The 21,022-nt window shown below is 39.9% G+C and overlaps 1 protein-coding gene across 30 annotated transcripts in view; it reads right to left on the bottom strand.

The window, feature by feature from the left end:
* The window catches only part of TENM3 (teneurin transmembrane protein 3), a 1,291,791-nt gene that overhangs the window by 400,103 nt on the left and 870,666 nt on the right, over window positions 1-21,022 (bottom strand). For 3 of the 30 annotated variants that reach the window (XM_077177358.1, XM_077177360.1, XM_077177362.1), the window contains exon 1: window positions 8,588-8,792. The exons of 23 other annotated variants lie outside the window; for them this stretch is intronic. The gene's annotated coding sequence lies outside the window, so the exon portion shown is untranslated. Of the gene's footprint in view, window positions 1-8,340; window positions 8,359-8,587; window positions 8,793-9,234; window positions 9,442-21,022 lie in introns of those variants that run through there. 4 more of the 30 variants (XM_077177363.1, XM_077177361.1, XM_077177359.1 and 1 more) reach the window with 4 other exon arrangements.

Here is a 21,022-nt window from a genome sequence, read left to right as displayed (position 1 = left end):
ATTCTGATATAACAATAATTACACCTAAGCAACCAGCAGTAAATTTTGTATCAAATAAGCAAATACAAAATATTCTGCCCTAGATCCTTGAATGAATTTTAATGAGCTCCGCCATTTTGATTGAATGAATATTTTATTTTGGATCTCAGGAATTCTACCGCCTGATGACGACAAATTATGGGGAGAACACAGGAAACGTTCCTACCCACATGCCTTTTGTTAATTACAATATTTAAAATCTCAAACAATGTTAAAACATCTTGTTTAAAGAGAAAAGCTTATGCAAAACCCCAGATATATTACATTTCTATTACTGATCTGCACTGATTAAGTAAGGGCTGGCTTATGCAGCTAATATTAAATTTAGAAATTAAATACATGTCCATATTATATGCAGCCTAGCTGGAATTCACTAGATTAAACATACTAATTAATTTGGTCATGGTGTGCTTTGTATTATAATTCAGCATTTATTTATGAGGCCACATATTCAGTTTACTGAATTCAATGTCTGCACTGTTCTTAAACATATCATTAGAAGTGCTAACATTTTATATCATTAACCCTGTATCAATCCACAATTAACGTGAAATTATCGAAAGAATAGTAAGAGCAGCTATGCACTTTTAAGCTACTTAAAACATTTCTAAATGTAATTATAACTATTTCATGCTAAGTAAGAGTTGATATTTCATTTTCATGCTAAGATACTCTTCATTTAAGAAAGAAAATAAAACACCAGCTTTTTTAATCACTTATTACTTGCAGGTTTCCTGTAGAGCACAGTCATTCATAGTTGTATTTCTAAGTTACCATACCTTTAGATAGATTGGGTTACTAGGTGGGTCTTTTTTCATACTCTATCAAGACACAAATGACTGGAAAACTTCCTCATAGGTGATGAGCATTTCTGCTCCCAGCACTCACTGAGATGCCACTGTGCACTTCAGACCCTAAGGTTTTTTTTACACCTCCCAACACACTGGCCTGTGTTGGAATCACAAACTTCAGCAACTGACAGACAAATCTGGGGAAAAGGACAAATCCTCCTGTAATTTTGTACTGTACATTTGTAAGTCACTATTGAATGGTCAAAGTACATGCACATGCAGATACACATCTATATTTTTAAAAATCTGCAGGAAGGCTTTTCATTCATCTGCCATCAATTTACACTAAACCCAAAGTAATAATATTGAAGATTAGACAATCCAAAACATGTGTGCATGTATGCATATTACCAGCAAAGCAAGGTATGAAAAAGAATATTTCCTACCATAGAATATGAAAGGGCTCTTTTCTGCCTAAATTTTTAATTTTCTAACTAGTTAGGGATGAGGGGAAATCAAATTTGAGGATTTCATATTTATCAGTCTGATATACCAAACACAACCTAGAATTCCTCAGCACTCTCAATTACCTGTTTATTTTCCTGGACTAAGCTCAATCATTTGCAGAGGTCCAGCATTTCTCCAGTTCCTTCATTACTTTAAAAATACAACATTTCTGCCTTCCAGCATGGGAACAATAGTAAACAAATGGTAATTTAGTAACTGCTGCCTCAATATTAATGCTTCCAGTGACTCTGCCTTTATTGCTAAAGTAATACACGAACACTCCCAACTTGTAACCAAGATTTCAACCAGCTGATTTGCTGGAATATAGTATCTTTCCTCAGTTCCAGTTGCATAGGTTTGGATGCTGCCCCTCAACCTTTTGACACTGAAATCAAAAATCTCTCTTAAAAGGAATAGGGAGACATCAAATACTTGAATAAATTCAGTAGTGTGAACAAATAATGTCTTTCTTTAAAAAAACCTGATTTAATAAAATGAATTATTTTCTGCTTTGCCAAGTTAACTAACAGAATAAGAGGTTTTTTCTTTTAATGGAAAAAACCCATCTGAGCCATGATGCTTTTGAGAGGCACCAAAGCCTATTCAAATAAGCCATGTATTTTACAAAAGGAAAGAAGTAAACTGCTTATTTAAAAAAAAAAAAAAGAATTAAAGCAAACTCTAAATGGAAAGTGTTTCATGAGCATAGCCTACATGCCATGATCCAGAAGGTAAATGGCAATGTCTTCCCTGAGGTGAGTAGAGCTATGCTGGTTTGCTTTAGCTGGTCATGTCCTAGCTGCACAAACCTTCACACATACAGCCTTGAAAAGAAAATTACCCCACCTACCCCAGCTTTCTATATTTACAAATCATAACAAAGCTGAGAGGAAAAATATTAGCAATACAATTTGGTTTTAGATTTTTTTAGAGAACTGTGATATTATTTTGCTTTTAATAAGCTGCTTTACACTCATTAGTCTCAAGTATTACATTGTGATATTTGAAAATAAATTAACAATTTGCTGTGGCAAGTAACATTTGATATATTTTTTTAAAAGATGTATTATTGCTACTGTCATTAGAGTACAAACTTCTTGAGACAAGTGCTGGTCAGTTTATTTATGTGCAATCCTAAGCATAAAGTTTCTGTAGAGTTTCTTTAGAAAGGTCAGACAAATGTTCAAAGGATTATAATGAGAATGGATGAGGCCTTTGAAGGACTATGCAGTCTTTCATTTGCTAATCTAAAGTAACACTTATTAGCAATGATGATTTCTTCAACCACTACATAGTCACCCCTCTCCATGAACCAGTCAAAGGTATCAAGGACTTCTATGATTTAGGAATCTATTGCTGTATTATAATAAATCATGGAGGTGATTAATTTCTTTCCCCCTCCTCTAAAAATTCTCACATGCAACTTTCTATTCCACTCCTGCCAAGAAAAATGTTTTAAATCTGTATTTTACCAATTTTACCCTTGACAGTTTTCCTAAGACACTAAAAATTGTCAAGACTCAAATAAGGAAATAAGACACATTAGTTCCTTTGTACGTTGGCTTAACCGCTGTCAAGAACACTATTAGAAATTCAATACAATGTCGAAAAGTAACACCACCAGCACAACTGATTTCAACACAACACATTCTAAGTTCCACACCAAGACAGCTTTTACAATAATAACTGCTGCTTTTCTGAATATTTTTCATACTGTTACAGGGAAAACTGCAGTCATAATATCTTAAGATTTTTGCAATTTGACACTGCTGTAATTCAGATGCAAAAGACACGTGTAGATCTTAACTCATGAAATTTAAAGGTTTATAGAATACAGACTTTAGACCATCATTATAAAAGATATACTCCTTTCTTTCAAAATAAATTACTTGAAAGAGTAAACCAAGTTGGCAAACCTGTTCTGCAGTAAAAATTTCTGCAATCGTTCCAGGATTTTGCCGGGGATGGAATGGAGGTATGTTGGGGGAGAATAGAAAAAGAGGCATAGAGACTCTATTATCACATAATTATAATCCATAGCTAGTTCATGTTAAGATTTTCATTTTAAAGACTTACTAGCAGTGTGATAAAAATATAAAAACCAGGAAAGTAACCAGAAATAATTTAAAACATCTTTTCTCAAGTTGAAAAGTTTTCCTTTATACACAAAGATTGAATTTGCATTCATGACCTCCTAATGTAAAAGCGAACCTAAGTTACTTTAACTTTTAATGCACATTTCAGTTATTAAGATATTTTAAAACAAACTTCTACAACAGCCTCCCAGAGCATAAGTACATGACAATCCAGGTAATTTGGTGATTTCAGTGGATTTGCAGAGTACGTTAATCAGTGCTGAATTCAGTACAGCACTTTACAGTTTCTAGTTTACTGTTTTGCTTTCAATACATCTAGGCACTAATGTTTGCAATTAACTTTTTTTGTAGACACAAACATACACATCAAGTATCAACAACCTCAATCTGTTACAGACTTAAATTGCAAAATTTAAAATAATTGGGTCACCTAGGTTTGAACTTATATGTTGAATTTCAGTCTAAACTATAAAAGCACGCCCACTTCTTTGCAAGACTCACAGCATGTATCAGCACAAAACAGTACCAGACTTAACTTTTCAATCTTGTGTCATCCAAGTATCAGCTTTGCATAAAATGTATTTTAAAATAAGAGTAAATTGCCCATAAGTTGAAAGTATGGAACATGCAGACAGACTTGCATCTAAGACAGCAATCAGAGTAACAGTTTGTGTTGCACTCTCCATTTTATTATGTTTAAGATACTATTCCCTTCATATTTGTTCAGTAGCAGCTAATTCAGTTGCAATATTAAAATGAACCTGTACAAGTAATGTTTATTCCATAAAGCCAGAGTGAACTAAAAGGTGAGGAGCACTTAGAGCCTGTTTTTCATAAACATTTTGTAATTTTATTACTTCTGATCTGCATAAGACCAGAAATACTTTTATGCAATGCTTCAGTTGCAACGTTAACATGCACACTTGAACTAAAAGACAAATGTAATAAGTCCAATCTGCAAACTTAAAAAATTCACTGAATGCAATTAGTACATCTTGCAAGAAACACATAAATAACAATTATTTAGATTTAAATTACTATCCTCATAACAGATGCATACACCTATATTTTCTTAGAACTGTTTACAATTTTCAGAGGTTTCTCATATATGTTTTTTAAATTTGGCCTTTTTAAACTTATTTTTCTCTCAATATGGAGGAAGCATTTTTTTTCCTGGACTTTAAATGTTTATGCATCACACTCAGCAGTAGTGTGTGACCATAGCCTAGTGGTTAAGAATTAAACAGTGGTGAAGCTGAGACCAAAAGGTGCACAGACAGAATGTGCAAATATTTCACTAGCTATTGAAACAAACACAACCCTTGCTCCTTTTAAAAGGGAAAAAACAGCATTGGCATGTATTTCAATAACTATGCAAGCAATATCCAGTAGGTCTGCACCTTGTCATCTGAAACTAGCCTTCTGAGTTTTGATTTCAAATGCTAAAGCTTTTCCTCCAAATAATCCAGGAGACATGCATTGTAACAGCACCTAGTGATGCACAAAGACACTGTCTGTGCCTCATACCTGTCACTTCAGACTGACTGTGAAGCCCAATACCACAGTAAGGAACACCATTTAATGTAAGTGGTTTGGTTTTAGGATTTTTGGAGTGTGTTGCATTTTTTAGCTTAAAAAAAAAAACCCAAACAGCATTTTTTCCTAACTTCTCTGTCAAGCTTCAGTCAGACAACAGAATGGGTACCGGAATCGCCTGACCCTGTACTCAAACTCCTGGAACCTGTAACACTTGTTTTCTAACAAATCACCTCTGGAGATGGAGCAGGCTTCCTATCAATCACTAACAAGTTAATTCCACATAATAAGGCAGCTTCGCATGCAGACTGATACATTGTGAAATGCTGTATCTAAAATTGATTAGACTAGCACTCAAAATGAATGCAGCCCTCCAAACCACTTCTTTGCTCAGAAACATTAATCTCACTTATAAGGAGAGCTTCATAATGGTAATGCTTGGTATGAAAAAAGTATGAAATAAATCAGGTTTTATAAGACACAGCAATTAATCAGTTTTAGAACTAAGGAAAGGCTGTTAAAGCGGCACATTTTTACAATGGTAACTTCTTTAAAGCCTCTGTTACTTCTAAAAAATTAAATGTTTGGGGCTCTCTTTTAATTGTTCATCTGACTGTGTGAACCTCAACCCTAACTCTGGGTCCCTGAAATGTTTTCTACAAGCTAAAACTCTGCAAATAATACTACTCTGTTAGAAAGATAAAAGCTTCATTTTAAGACACTCTTCAGTCTAAGAAGAATCTCATGCAGGTATCCTGAAAGGACTTACTTAACTAGTTAGCCTGGGGTAAAAAAATTATTTAATCAAACCAAGGATTTCCTAATAAACACTCTAAAATTATTTCTGATAATATTTTCTGCCCTTGATAATGCACAAACTTGCAGGTGATAGTCACATTATCACTACATTTACTAAAACAGTAAACCTAACGGGTTTACATGTATGCATTTAATAGAATATATTTTCAACAGTAAAGTTATTCTTAAGAGACAATAATATTATATAGATATATTAATCTTATTAGCAATCTCTAATATGTAGTACCAGTATAGCTCGAATCAGCCTCTAAATCTTACACAAGCGCAACTTACTTGCATAACATTTTGGAAAAAAAATTAGAAATTAAGATTTCTCTATAATAATTTTGCTCTATAAGAATTTTATAGTTTCTCTTGCACACTGACAGAGAGATGAGTTTTCTATAATAGAAACAGAGCATTAAGTACAGTATTACTATAAACATAAGAGCAGTTCTGATCTGAAGCCTTAGCATCTCTGGTCTTTTATGTCTGTACTGCACAATGCCCCTTCACAAACAGCACCTGATCCTCCGAGTTGCTGGGCACTCTCAGCTTTTATTGGGCCTAATCCAAAACTGATGCAAGTTAGTGGGAGTTTTTGCATCAATCTTCAGGGGCGTCAGTCTGCACAATGCTCGCTGATTTTAACTGAAGGTAAAGGTTCTGAGGATCTCACTGAGCCAAGACTGTTAATTGTTAAGGCTAGAAAATGACAAAAAATACTTCCAGGTTATTATTTCATTTTCTAATATTTTATGGGGCTTCTATAAGACAGATGTTTACTACAGCAGCCATTATGTGCTCATTTGTAACTTTAAATCTAGTTTCTATTAATATATCCTTTTCTTCTCTTTTTTCATTTAAACAGAGAAAAATTACTCCCAGCTCTAAGAGATTTGACTGAAGTACCAGTCTTAACCTGCTAAATGGATTATGGATGTTATTTGGGATTGTTTTTCTTCAAAACATATTAAACAAAAGAATCTCAGCGGGGTCAAGTATTTCTCATACTAAACAGAATCTTTTATCTCAGTGTTCACTCCACTGAACCCCTTTCCCTTTTTAAAGGGATGTATGCATCTAATATTTCTGTACTATTGGCTTTTTTCCCCTCCCCTAATTTACTAGACCATTGAAAGTAACCCAGCAAATTCATAGTAGCAAAGCTTCAGAATTGTAAGCTAATATTTTTCCAAAATTTAAGTGATACAATTTTCATGTATATTCACATAGGGGCCCTTCTTCCAAACCACTCTTGTATTATATAAAAGTACATTTTGTGAAAATTTTTCCCTGCATACAATATTAAACTAATCTCCTAGATGTGAATGCAGTAACAATTCTGAATAGCACTTGGATTATTTTGGAAGGGAAGAGCAGTGGTATTTTTCAGAGAGTGTCTTCAAGTGTTTTACAATTAACTTTTCTTTAAGACCATAGATGAACAACATTTATACTTCAATTTATTCTTTACTAGACAGAATTTTAGGATCCACACAGCCACAGAATATCACTACAACTCTTCAGTGGTATGAAGCAAAATACTTTGCCTGAGGAAGTAAATATAAAATGCAGGGTAACAGTCAAATAAAACCAAACAAGCATTGAACTAAGGCTTAGCTTAAGAGACACAGGATATTTAGAAAGTAGAAAAATAAAACTGCCAAAGTTTTCCTACAAAAATATTTTAAATCTAACTATTTAAAGAAGGCTACACCTACATGATACCTTATGGAAACTGCTCCTATTAAAAAACGTTTAACAGTCTGTGAGCACATCAAGATGGGAGTTTGGATATGTTCTCTTTTTACATTACTTTGTTTAAAAGCATCTTTAGAATATAAAAGTTTTAAGTCCACAGAACAGTAGATGTGCTTCCTACGTACACATGAAGAAAAACCCCACCAGACACCAGCAATGTTTGGAATTTCGCGGGGCAGACCACCCCTTTCTCCCCAGACCACAGTGACACACAATTTCTTTGGTCGCCATGTGTTTTCGCTGCACGGTAACAGGATTTTCACTACAGTTTACTGACTAGACCATTACAGATGCGATGCCGTCCTTTGGCAGGAGAGCAGGTAGAGCCCCGGTGGCAGCCCTGGAGCACAGACCACCCGGCAGCCCGTCACCGCCCGCCGCCGCTTGACAAACGCGCCGGGAGCGCCCCGCGCCCGCACAGCCGAGCCAACAAACACCAAGTTCCAAACCCACCATAAACTTGCTCGGACGAGCTTTCGCGCCTCCGCCCGCGCCGCTACGCTCACCGGACAGGAGCGCGGACACTTCCGTTTATCTTCCAAAAGTGAGGATGCCGACTTGGGAAAGCACCGAAACTGCTGCGGTGCCCAGTCCCACCGCCGCCGGGAGCGCGCTCAGCCCCCCGGGGAGCGCGCACAGCAGCAGCCCCAGACCCCGCTCCGAGGCCGCCGAGGCCGCGCAGCGCTGCTGCCAGACCCAGACCCCTCCCACCCCCCCCGCTCAGTTTTCCGCCCGGCACCGCGGAGTTTCCACGTTAAGTTGCGTCCCCGGCCCCATCCTCCTGCTCCCCCGCGCCCGCGTAGCCCTACCTGGGGCCGCGCTCCGGCCGCAGCCGCGCGTCCCGGGACGCCCCGCGACTCCCGCCCACCGCCCGGCGAAAGTCCCGCCGCCAACGGTGCCGCCGTGGGGGAGGTGGGGAAGGGAGGGACGGAGGGCCGCAAAAACCTCCGCCGGCCGCCGCGCACCGACCCCAGCCCGCTCTGGTCCGGGCGGAGGGCAGCGGCCCCGGCTCCCCGCTGCCGGCCGGACAGCCGCGGAGCGCAGCGCGCCACTTACCGCGGGCACGCCGCGAGCCTCGCCGCCTCCGCGCCCCGGCAGCAGCGCGGGGGAGAGCGGCGCACGCCGGCACTTTGTCAGGCCGGGCGGGCGGGAGCGGAGGGCGGGCGGGAGCGAGGGGAGGGCCGGGGGCCGGGCGGGGGAGGGCCACGAGTTGCTGCCCGCGCCCCGCGCCGCGGGAGCCTGCGCGTCCCGCGGAGCTCACTTTCCCCGCCTCCTCCCCCGCCGGGCGGGCAAGGAGTTTGGCCCCTCTTCTTACGGGAGGGGAGGGCGAAGGTACGCGCACAGCGACGTGCCGGGGGGGAGGAGCGCGGGGAGGAGCCGCCGCCGCCGCCGCCGCCAGCACCTACTTTCGCCGTAACGCGGGGGACCCGGCCGAGGGCCCCGGTGCTTCCCTGCGCCGCCCCAGGCCGGGACACGACCCACCGGGCTGCGGACCCTCAGCCTGCTGCCCCCCCGTCCCCGCCGCTCGCATGGAGTGCCGCGGCGCGGCTCCCACGCTGAGCCTAATCAGCGCATCCACGACGCCGGCGGTGATTTAGGGGTCATCCGCGAGCGGCACTTCAGGCTGATGAATGGCTCTTGGCCGCTGTCTGCCCTGATGAGGGTGTCTGCGTGCTCCTGATTGCAAACACTAATGAACTTACACGCCTCCGCTGCGCGTTCCCTCCACCCGGCAGGGCACGAAGCATCCCTCCGCTGCATTTTGTTTTCCGCGGGGACCTATTTATTTGTATCAGGGGAGGGAAAGAATTTGGGGAAATAATCCGCAGCTCCCCCGCAGCACCGCACCGCGCCCGGCCAAGCAGAGCCGGCGCCGCGGGCAGCCCGCCCGCCGAGGCTCCTCGGCGCTGCCGGCAGCCCGGGCGCGGCGCGGCGCGGCGGGGCCGCCCGGCAAGGCCGGAGGGTGCCGGCGGCGCTCCCCGGCCCGGCAGCCCGCCCCTCGCACGGGTACCCGCAGCCCCCCCGCCCGGCCTTTCCGCCGCACCCCGGCAATTTTCGGAGTTGGGCGGGAGCCGGGTGCCGAGTGACCTGATTACAGCTTAAACATCTGCTTTTAAAGCCATTTCTCCGTGGTGTACAAAGGCGCTTCTGCTTATTTTTCTCCCTGACTCCTCAGCAACCTCTCGGCTCAAAGTAGTAGCTGTAACTTTTCGCACACTGAGATGTTACCTACCTACCTATCTAGGACCGCTCTCTTTTTACGCCTTTATCCTTCCCTTTTAAACTCAAAGGCGTTTCACACACGAGATGCGAAACACCCGGAGAAGTTAGACAGATGAGCAGCTTTGAACGTTTAGCTGGCTACCCGCTGCAGTACTTTGATTTTCCTAACTTTATCCACCACATCTCTGACTCTGTAATGAAAGATGCACGACTTTGTTATCTTAAACGTTCCCAAGGAAAATCCCCGTATTCCTCTGTCCTGAAATAACTGGAAATACCTCCTAACCATGGAAACGTTACTGCAGATGTAACCAGCGGGCATTGCGAGGGAGCCAGCTGGACTATGATCAGTCCAGCAGCTTTCTCTCACATGCCCGTGTTTTACTCCAGTGTTTTCTTTGCATTTGTACTTTGCTGGGCTCGACCCGAGAGACAAGGTGCCTGGGTATATAAACTGATTCGACAGTGCTGAGGTCAGCATGTGGGAATTACAGCAGGTACCACGCACACAGAGCCAGCATCACAAAGCACCGTTATACAGCAAGTGCAATACAAAACCACAAATGTTTCAAGCCTTTTTAAGTCAACAGTCAATGTGTAATTCATAATATGAGCATACAGAAAGGAAGAGAAAAAAAGTATTTTATAATGGCAATGTCACGTCTTCATCCCCAGAAAAGTTTTAATAAAAGTAACTACTTTTAAATAGAGGTTTGCCAAAGTATTTTAAAGATACAACAACTAAACCAATGGATTTAAATGAATACTCTCTACTGACTTTATGGGTGGCTCTGAAGTGGTGGCATTTCATTTCAAAAAGTAGGAGCCACAGAGACCTCGAGAGAGAGAGTTCTGTGCAGGTAAGTGCACAGACAATACAGGCAGAATTGGAATCATCATGACCTTGTCTTTCAAATAAAATATACTACAAAGAGTTTAGCTCTTACAAGAAAGCACTCAAAGTGTGAAAATGTGAATTGCACAAAATTCATTGTTACAAAACGCCTATAGCTAGGCACACAGGAACAATCAACCCTGAACTTACACCAAATACTGCAATTGTTGTTGCATGTTATACAAAATAGCATTTCTGCTAAACTACAAGCCAATCTTGTAGACTCGGGGGTTTACTTACAATTTTTTTCTTTTGGCTTACAGTGCTAACACAATATTTAAAGTTATGTTTTGCAAATGCAAATTTAAAGCACTGTATTTTGCACTACTACTTCATCCATTTGCAATACCTTTTCTAAATCCATTAATATAGTACTATTTTGAACTTTTTACTGCCCTCAAGTACCTTGAGTTCAGATGCTGTTTTATTATAAATAGAAAGGTAACATCATACCTTCCTTGTGCAAAGCCTACTGGATAGACAACAAAAGTCAGCTACTTATTGATACACATTTGAAGTTCTTGAGCAAGAACAAGTTATTTTGGCACTCTTAACTTGGACATCACTGAAGCAGCATTACCAGGCTTACCAAAATTTAATTAAATTTCAGCCCTTAGAGTTTAAGTTAATTTGAAAAAGTGTGCAGGCACATCTGAGTTAGAGCTTTGTAGGAAACTATCTTCCTAATGTCAACTATTAAATGTGACTAAACTCTCTAAAATCACACAGCAGCTATTCCTTACTCATTTGGATTTTTTGGATTTCCAGTAAGCTCACTATTTCAGCACTGAAAGAACAAAAGGGTATGCGTTCCTCATCGACTTAGAGATTTATTTTTTTTTTCAGATGGGACTATCAGTAAATCTTTTTGGACGGTAGGTGCTACTGAGAGGAAAGAGCAGGACGTCCTCTGATGCGAGACATGCCGGCTCCTGCACTAATCTACCAGTAACTCCAAAAGACGACACACATTCAAGACATTGGCACATTCTTCTCAAACTCCCTAAATTGTTCTTAACGTGTCCTTCTGTACTTGAACAGTAACTTGGGCTCTGCCAGGCTTTTCGGCATTTTCTGGTTCCAGGGCGCCACGCTCTTTAGGATATTCGCACGTCTAAAAAAAAAAAAACCCAGATCTCAAATCTCTGCATTGTTAACGGTGCTGGATCTACAGCTCATGAAGGAAGAAACTGTTTCTAACCATCCATTTTCCTTCGGGGTAAGAGTCAAGATGCGCTTTACTGCAGCTAGGTAGGGATTACCTCTACGTAACGGAAACAACTGGCAGTCCTATGTCAGGATACTTCATAATCACAACTCTAATTCAAAAAAAAAAAAAAAAAAGTTCTCCTTTCGAGTCAGCCTTGCTGGTTGGTCATCAAATGGAAACAACTGTCCCCATTAGTTGGCGCGGCCAGCTCCGCGGCTCCCGCTCCTGTGCAAGCCCCGCGAAGGGACGGAGTTGGCAGCCGCTCGAGCGGCCGCTTCCGAGCTGTCGGCGGAGCCGCCTCGCTTCCCTCCCTCGGCCGGGCAGGACGGCCGAGCCCTCGCAGCCCCCGCGCAGCCCCCGCGCCGTGCCCAGCGCGGACCGCGGCGGGGCCAGGTCAGAAGGTGACGAACCCGCCGTGACCGCGCTCTGCCCTAAGCCCCGCAGAGAACCGCACCGCTCCTCTCTGGGAACGGGGAAACTTTGGGAAGAAGGGGCCGCCCGCGGCGGCCGGCGCCAGGGGAAGCCGCGGTGCGCGGGGGCGCAGTGACGGACCGGAGCGGCTGCGGACGCGCGGAGCTGCGCTGGGCTCGCTCCGCGCCAAGGGCTGCGCTGCCTCGCCCGCCTCACCGCCAGCAGCAGATCGAGAGGCACTTTTTCCCCGAGTATCGAGTTGCGGTAAAATTGTAAAACAAATATTCTAATCTGATCACTGACAAAGCCATAAAATTAAATAGCTGTCTGCAGAGGGAAATATGTCTTAATTACCTTAATTAAAGCAAGATAGGGCCTTACACACGTTCATTTTGAAGCCACTAAATGTACTGATTATCATACAAATCAACCTTTAAATGGGGGTCATGCTTTTCCACTACATTAGTTTGTGTTCCACTGCATAAAATAAAGCTATATGGGAAGCTGACCTCTGGTGAAAATGATGCACTTCAGCTGCACAAAACTGCTGACCCTCTTCATTGGGTCCTCAGGAAAGAACCTGAAGGAGTTTGCATACGATTTGGAATACAAAAATGCCTTTCATATTGTGTTAACACTGCATTAGAAACTACTGCCTGAGCTAAACTTATGGCCCTAAACCAAAGCCCATAATCATTTTAATCACCTTGTATTCATAAGTGGGAGCCATCACAAAGTGCCGTTATTGCCATCATTGTGTGAGTTAGTACACAAGGCCGTGAAAAATGTAAGATTTGTGTTTGCTGGTACAACACTTTCCCAGCCACTATAGATAGGTGCAACTACCCATATTTTCCTTTAACAGGAGGAATGCAGAATATTTATAGCAATTTGGAAGTCAACATACAGACCTTATATGTACATACAGAAGTTTATGTAATTAAGTCACATTCAGAATTTATGCTATTTACAAGAAAGAAGAGGCCTTGTTTTACCTAAGCTTCATAGTCATAATTAACATTTTTGTTTTCCTTTCTAGCTAAAAGGCATATTTAAAAAAATAACAAGAAATTCCACCAGAAAAACGTTCAGATTTAGGAAATGTGCAGAAAAGATGATTTAAAGAAAAGCACATTGCATGAGGAAGAAAGAAACTAAAAGCGCTTTTCTGTTGTCTGGTTCTTTCTTTTTCTTCTTCTCCTGTGCTATGTACTCCTTCTAGCAGAAGACATCACGAACAAATGCAATCTGGGAAAAATACCTCTCTAACCAAAAGCTCTAATAGCAATCTGCCATTTTATTCTCATAATTTGGATGTTAATTGCTCTGATGTGCTGAAACAGAGATTTTATTAAAATACTACCAGTTTAAAAAAAAAAAAAATCTTAGGCTGTTAGTAGTAAAATATGTTGTATTCAAGATGACTGCTTTCATTGCTGGAAGACAAGAGTTCAGGCAGTGGAGTGGTAACAATCTGTGTTTGTTCCTGTCTGCTCAGGAGAACTGTTTCTAATTGATCTGGCATGGAATTTAGTTGGAAATGTGTATGTTGCAACCTAAGCACAGTCCCTGTATGCTTTGTAAAGTGATCACCATATGGGCCTTATTTGAAACATTTGAAGGTTTTGGCTATTAACCTTGTTTAAATTGTGCTGTAAATTCAACTCTCTGAGCTGAAAAATATATGTAACTGTGTGTATATCTATTGATATATAAATCTACATGTGTCTATATGAATACAGACATACACATATATATGCATAAACACACATCTACATCTATAGCCATACATACAAACTGAGCATTTTAGGTATCTTGAACATGTGTCAGTTATTTGCATGTTATTACTTATTAATAAAGGTACTAGTTACATATTTAGAAATTCTGTTGAGCGGAAATATTGTTCTGATACAGACGTGGCTGATGTTACAGAGCCATTTTCTGTAGATGCCATTTTAATATTTGGAGTGTTTTTGCATTCTTTTTTTTTTTGTGAAAAAGATATGCTCAGATCTATTTTGGCACATCAGAATATTTTTTAACCACCATTCTGATGTCACAGAGATTTAATTAGGAAAGCCCAGATAAATAACAGGAAAACTGATGTTCTTTCACAGAAGACTCTCAGGAGACAATGGGTAACTGTGATTCTTTCAGTTGCAGGGCCAATCATCATATTTTAACCCTCACAAATCTTAATAGTGATTTCTTCTTGTGAATGTAAAATGAATGGCTAGGCTTTGTTGCAGGTAACAGTACTAAGTTATGAATGCTGATGGCCTTCTTGTACAGCCTTAAATTACATTGAAAAAGATACAGTTTCTTTAATTAAAAAAGCTGCACTGAACTAATCCCTCTAGCTGAAAAAAGAAAAGTTTTAAGCAATCTCTTTCTGCTCTGGGAGAGAAAAGCAGACAATACCATAACAGATCAGAAACATAAGCTATAGTGTGCAGCCAGGAGCACAGCAGGGAACTGAATACTGCTCCGACTGTGTCATTTTTTAATCCCCCATCCCAGTTTTCCCCGTCTGACCTCATGCTGAGATGAAGTTATCACAGAAGACAGCTTTACTCTTACCAATGAATCCAACCCTGGATCTGTATTATCCTCAGCAGATCAAAACACCGCTTTCATCAAATAGCATTATGTGCATAAAAGGCATGCAATTGCCTGATAATTTCACCCAAACTATGCTATTCATTTAAAGGACAAGAAGAGAAATGTAATTCATTCCTTTTTTCCCCCCTGGAAAAGCTAACTTATACTTCACTCATGGGAACTTTTCTTTTTTTAACATGAGATCCCAAGAAAAGGTCCATTAAAAGTTTCCCTCTGGTTTACAATTAATTGTTAGAGAACCCCTGTGCCATATGAGTGACACAAGTGTAGTTATGCAGAAAACTGGCAGAGAAAATTCACAAAGCTTGCTGTAGCCATGATACTGATTCCATTAGCCATGGTCCTGCTAACCCTAATAATCAAATCATATGTGGCATAATTGTAGCAGCTTACAAATAAATAGTAGCTGAAGGTGTTTACAGGACTTTCCTACAAACGGAAATTTGAAGTCTAATAATTTTGCCCTAGCTCAGAAAGGCTGCACCACAAGATCCTGAAATATCTTCACTAATGTATGTGTTGTTTATAAAAAACATGTACATATATTAAAAACTCATGCTGGTGCCTTGTCTTCCAGAAAGGAAAGCACATAATACTATGGCTCATTGGTTTTATTGATACACACAAAACATTAAAATCATGACGGAGGTGGGGCAGAGTGCTCCAAGTGAGTGCTGTTACAACATCTTTTGTATTTGGACTATTACATGTACTCTGCTTGTGAAACTATTCTTGGTATTTGTCTGCTTGTAAAGGGCTCATGCACATCTCTTCCACAATAAAAAAACCCTTCAAACCTAAAAAAATGTATTATTTTAATGTTGTTTTTGTTTTCTAATATTTCTCTGAAAGAGTAAAGATACTTTTGTGTTGGAGTCTTGTGTTTTCTAGTTTGTTGAGAAGAGGCTTTATTGTTTCTTGAATAAGCAGTGTTTCTGTTCAGCACCAGAAATAAACACTGATTTGTATCTGGCAGAGGGAATTTTCCCTTTCTTTTTCTAATAGTACAAAGCCCTTGGCATGTCATGGGACTGCAAATACTAAACTGAGTACTTGTTGTGGCCCAAATATTGCCTACTCCATACAGTGACAGTACCTTTTCTTTGGGACCACTGGACAGGTACTGTCCTCTATTCAGAGGATAATTTTTTTTCCCCCAGCATGTCTTTGATACTTTTTAAAACAGGAGTTCTTTGAAGTGGCTCAGAGGTTTGGAATCACAGGAGTTGCCTCAGAAGAGCTGGATTATTGAGCCCTACACAGGCACATCACACATTTACCATGGGGCTACAACCTCTCTGTGTACACACGGACCCTATGGAACTTTATACTATAAAAAAATACCAGTTAAGTTCACAACTTTCTGGGTCTTTTCAGCTTCAAGACAGAACCCTTTTTTCCTCTTGATTTCACAAAACCTTTGGATGTTTCAGTGCTTCTTTATAAAATTTAAAAATATAAACATCTATATGCACTTTCCCTGCCAAGTGTTATCTTACTTTTAATGGAAACAATTTCCTATTATAACTTATGGAGGATTCTGATGCAGGAACTCTGTATCTGAAAGCTTGTGTTCTTTTTCCAGCTGTATGAGCTAATCAGAGAAAATAGCTGTGGTTTTCTTTTTTTGTATAACCACTTCTCATATATTCTCAGAACATCTCATGATGGCAACATAAACGAATTATTATTATTATTATTATTATTATTATTATTATTATTATTGATTAATGCATGCAAGCACACTTGGGTTTGGATCTGTGTTCATCAGCATTATTTCCTATTTGAACATTTTTTGTAGATTTTATCAATTATTTCCATGGCAATGGAATGTAACTTCTTATTGAAAGATTTTTTAAAAAAAATATTTGTGTGGTTGAAATGGCCTATACCCCCTAGGCATTCAAAACAAGATTCTTGTGGGAAAGAAAAGAGAATGGGCTGAAAATGCTGACTTCCAGTGTTGATACGGTATTGTGCTACACATTTTGGCATAATCACCTCTAGTGCCCCACAGGCTGTTAGCAACTCTGGGGTCTTCCATTTGTGAAAAGCAGGGCAATCTGATGATGGAGGAACTTAGGAAAAGGAGGAGTGCTGGTCAGAGAGCAAGATGTAAGATGCCCTTGCTCCAGGCTTCATGGCACCTTCTTACCTACAATTTTGTGGAGCAAGGGCACAGATGAAGGGTAGGTCAGCTCTAGAACCACAGGCCTGTCCAGGTACCACGTGTGAAGGTGGCAGAGTATGGTAACTCCTAATTTACTAGGTAGAGATCTTGTTTCAGTCCTTCCCTCTGTTGCCAGACCAGTGATATTATGGCAGCTATAACCAAGAGCTCTGTTAATATGGCACGTTAACTGCATCACAGCCTATCAGCCTTACCTTTTAAAAAGGTTACAAGAAATATAATGCAGGAAGCCAATCCTTCCAAGGGAGATTTCCTTTTAGGAAAACCAAGGAAGTGACACAGAAAAGCACTGATAAATACAGACTGCAACAAAAACTTTGGCACAGATGTCAATATCGATGCCCTTGTACCAACTTTGCTAGACCAGAAGTCAATTTTTAAAAATTTACGCTATATCAGGATGTAAAAATTATCCTCATTCTGGATTTCCAAATCTTTTTTGTTCAGCTATGTTTATTTTTATGGCTTCAGAAAAGGTCACAATACATTAAAAATACAGTTTTGTTTTGCTTGTTTGTTTTAAAAACAGAAATAAATGGAATTGAATATATAGAGTTCTTAAAACACTAGAAACTAAATATGGAAACTCCAAATGTCTTCAGTAATAAAAAAATTAAACAATAATTGTCTATAATATAATTCTGATTTCAAATAGTAGTTCAGAACAGAATTGACTTCAGCCACCTAAGTGATGTAAACCTGGATTCCATGATATTCATCTCAGATTCAGAACATGACTTCCATATGCACAAATATCACAGTTTGAGTAGGTCACTGTAGTCTTTTACATATTTCACCTCAGCATTAGAGAACCACCAACAGCTAATACAATTTTGAGACTGATACAAATTTTGAATTCTGTAATCCCTCCCATCACATGCTTTCAACCTTCTGTTTGTGTTTTCTTTCAGTTGTCTGTTACACACAACCTATATTAGTTGAGGTGATGTTGAAACACTCACAGGTTCTGGATGTATATGTTCTTTATTTTAAAAGAAATATATGTATGTATGAGTTCCCTTTTTTCCAGAATTTAAAAATAGAAGAATGAAGTAGAATGCAGGATGGCAACAGAAACCACAATTTTGCTTTCTCTAACTTCATATTTTCAGCTCTCAGTTCCTATCATAGCAGCGCAATATTTGTGCTGTTGATTTCACGGCAGTGTAATTGTATGGAGCATGTCTGATTCCATATTACTTCTCCTGAATTATATTGCGTCAACACCACATCCACAATAGTGCATTCATCAAAGCTTTCAATAGAAGACAAAATGGCAGGATCTTTTAAAAGCCAAAATTGTCATCAGACCACTGAACACCTACGATGTGTTGATGATATCACAGCAAGTCCCTGAATTCAGACAAAAGGGTTGAACCTTAGAAAACCTAAATCCCAGTTCAGCACTAATGCCAATCCTAACATTTGCCAACTCAGAGAAAAGCTGTACCACCATTCTGTGAACAGGACTCGCAACAAGGCAAAATGGAAAAGGAAATAGTTCTAAGCAGTTCCATTTCACAACATAAATGTTCTTGGAAGCTTTCTAAAGCACACAGCTATAGTTCCTCCTTCTTAAATATTCAATACTTGTAGAAAACTAGTGAAACCCTTTGCATATGCACATTATAAAAATACAGCTTTTCTGTTCTTACACCAGTCATAAAGAAGTGGAAAATTATAAAGAAGCAGCAGAAGAAATCTACAGCTCATGTGCTGGCAACACTTGAGCTCTGCATTTATATTTTTCAATTATAAAATAAATAGTGCTCAAAATAATCTCAGAACAATAGACACGTAGTGTCTGTCAGAAAGAATCATATAATGGAAATTAAAACCAAAAAGATAAAACCACCTATTGATTCAGTTTTTATGGGGCTTATGACTTTCTTGAGTATAGCTGCAAAGGCTGTATTTGTACAGCCTGCCACTTTGGCCATTTTGGGTACTGTGGTAACAGCACTTTCTTCCTCTGGCAGCCTCTTCTCTAGTACCAAACTCAAGCTACTCATCTTCATTTTAAGAATCTTCCAATTGCCCTTTTCCATCCTGCCAGTCACTGCTTTCTTCCTGTCAAGAGCTCAACACCCATGTCAACCTGGCATATGATACCAGTAGCTGTTGCCAACTCCTAAAATTTGAAATGCATCTCTCTGCTTCCCCCCCGCCCCGCCATGATTCCTCTCATACTTGGGAGAAATTGTTCTTAGGGATTTTCTTTCCCAGGGTAAGTTCAAAAAGCTTGGACAGTATTTGTGATTGTGCTGACCAGTACTCCTTGTGCTGCTGTGCTGCCATTAGCTGCACTGCCTTGTTGCTTTTGTTTAATGCTTAGATAGTAAAGTTCCCTGGAAGCAGGAAAAGTCTTTTTCCATTTATGCTACATCTAATGCAGCGTGTCTGAGAGCTCTCACAGTCTGAGTGCTCATCGAAGCCATGGCAATACAAATAAGTAACAACACTGCCAATAATCAAATTCACACACCACTTCCTTTGGTAATTTGATAATAGGTTCTGTGTCTCTGCTGATAATATTCCTCATTTTTCTGCTTTCTGTATGTGTAAGGACCACTTTGGTTTCAGGAAGTGCATCTGGGATGTGTTAATTCACATGTAAATTCCAAGCTATTTTGACACATATACTTAGCACACCCTAAAATAAGATGCAATATGCAAAGAGCAATGAGATTTCTATATCCACCAATAATCAACCAATGACATTAAAAACCAAGGCTGCCCATGTAACTGTAACTCTGTATCCTGCTTTTAGATAAAAGGATAGTCTAATGATCAAATACTTGGCTTTTGTAGAGGCCAATCTTATTTAGAGGAAAGGTAGTTAATCACTATTTAGTTTTATCCCCTACAACCAATAGATTTTGCCAGATCTTCCTTACTACATGCCACCAGAATTATGCACTGAATAAAAAGGAGTTGGACTTTGATGATCCTTGTGAGTTCCTTCCAACTCAGGGCATTCTATAATTCTATGGAAACATTACCAGTTCTGTCACAGGCAGTACTGTGCTACTGTGGACATGATGTTTTAGTATTTCACATAGAAAAGAAACCTACTGGGGCCCAGAATTCAAGCTCTAGAATTGTTTGAATAGCATGGAAATTTTGTGTGCCTAATTTGAAAGCCGCAAGTAGGCCTGAGACAAAAAGCAGTGCGCTGCATGGCATTGGCAATGTTTCTAGAAAATACCTAGCCCAGTGGAAACACCTGGGAACAGAGGCCTTGAGCTACTCACCCCATACCACATGAAAACCTTTAGCAGATGCAAACTGATTGCTGTGCTCTTCAGGTGACATGTCATGTTCCTTAACCAGGAAATCACCTTTTGCCTTGCGATCCATCACAAACATACAGTAATACTTTTCAACTTAAGGAGAAAGGATTCTAAGGAAAACCCATTTGGCACAAGCTGGTGCTTCATTTTTGTAGCACAGTCACTCAATGCATGAGGCAATTGTTTAATTAAATCATGGAACACCAGCACAGAAATAATATTTCACAGGCACCCACAGTTTGCTCTTGCTTACTTGTAGAATATAGTTTTGCAAATTTTAAAATTAATTTATTTTATGCTTTTAACTTATGAGCAAAAAACCATAAAAATGAAAAATTATTTGATGGATAAACATTAGCTCTCACAGCAAGTACTAAGAAATGTTAGCCTTTGGTCAACAAATCTTTATCAACAAAGAAATTTACATTATGGTAGACTAATGAAAAGAACCATCTCTCTATTCTCTTTCTATTCAGTCTCAGCTTCTTTTAAATGTTTGGTCAGTTCAGTCAGTTTCTTTTAAATGTTTGGCTTTGGAATATGTTACAATAAAATAAATACCAAATTTTAGTTTGAAATACCATTCTTAGGAAAAAAAAAAGAAACAAATCTGAAAGTAAAATGCTAACCTAAGTTAAACAATCAA

Source organism: Agelaius phoeniceus, chromosome 4 (genome assembly GCF_051311805.1).
Source record: "Agelaius phoeniceus isolate bAgePho1 chromosome 4, bAgePho1.hap1, whole genome shotgun sequence".
NCBI classification, from domain to species: Eukaryota; Metazoa; Chordata; class Aves; order Passeriformes; family Icteridae; genus Agelaius; species Agelaius phoeniceus.
The sequence above is the reverse complement of the archived record's forward strand: the minus strand, read 5'-3'. Positions and strand labels throughout refer to the sequence as shown.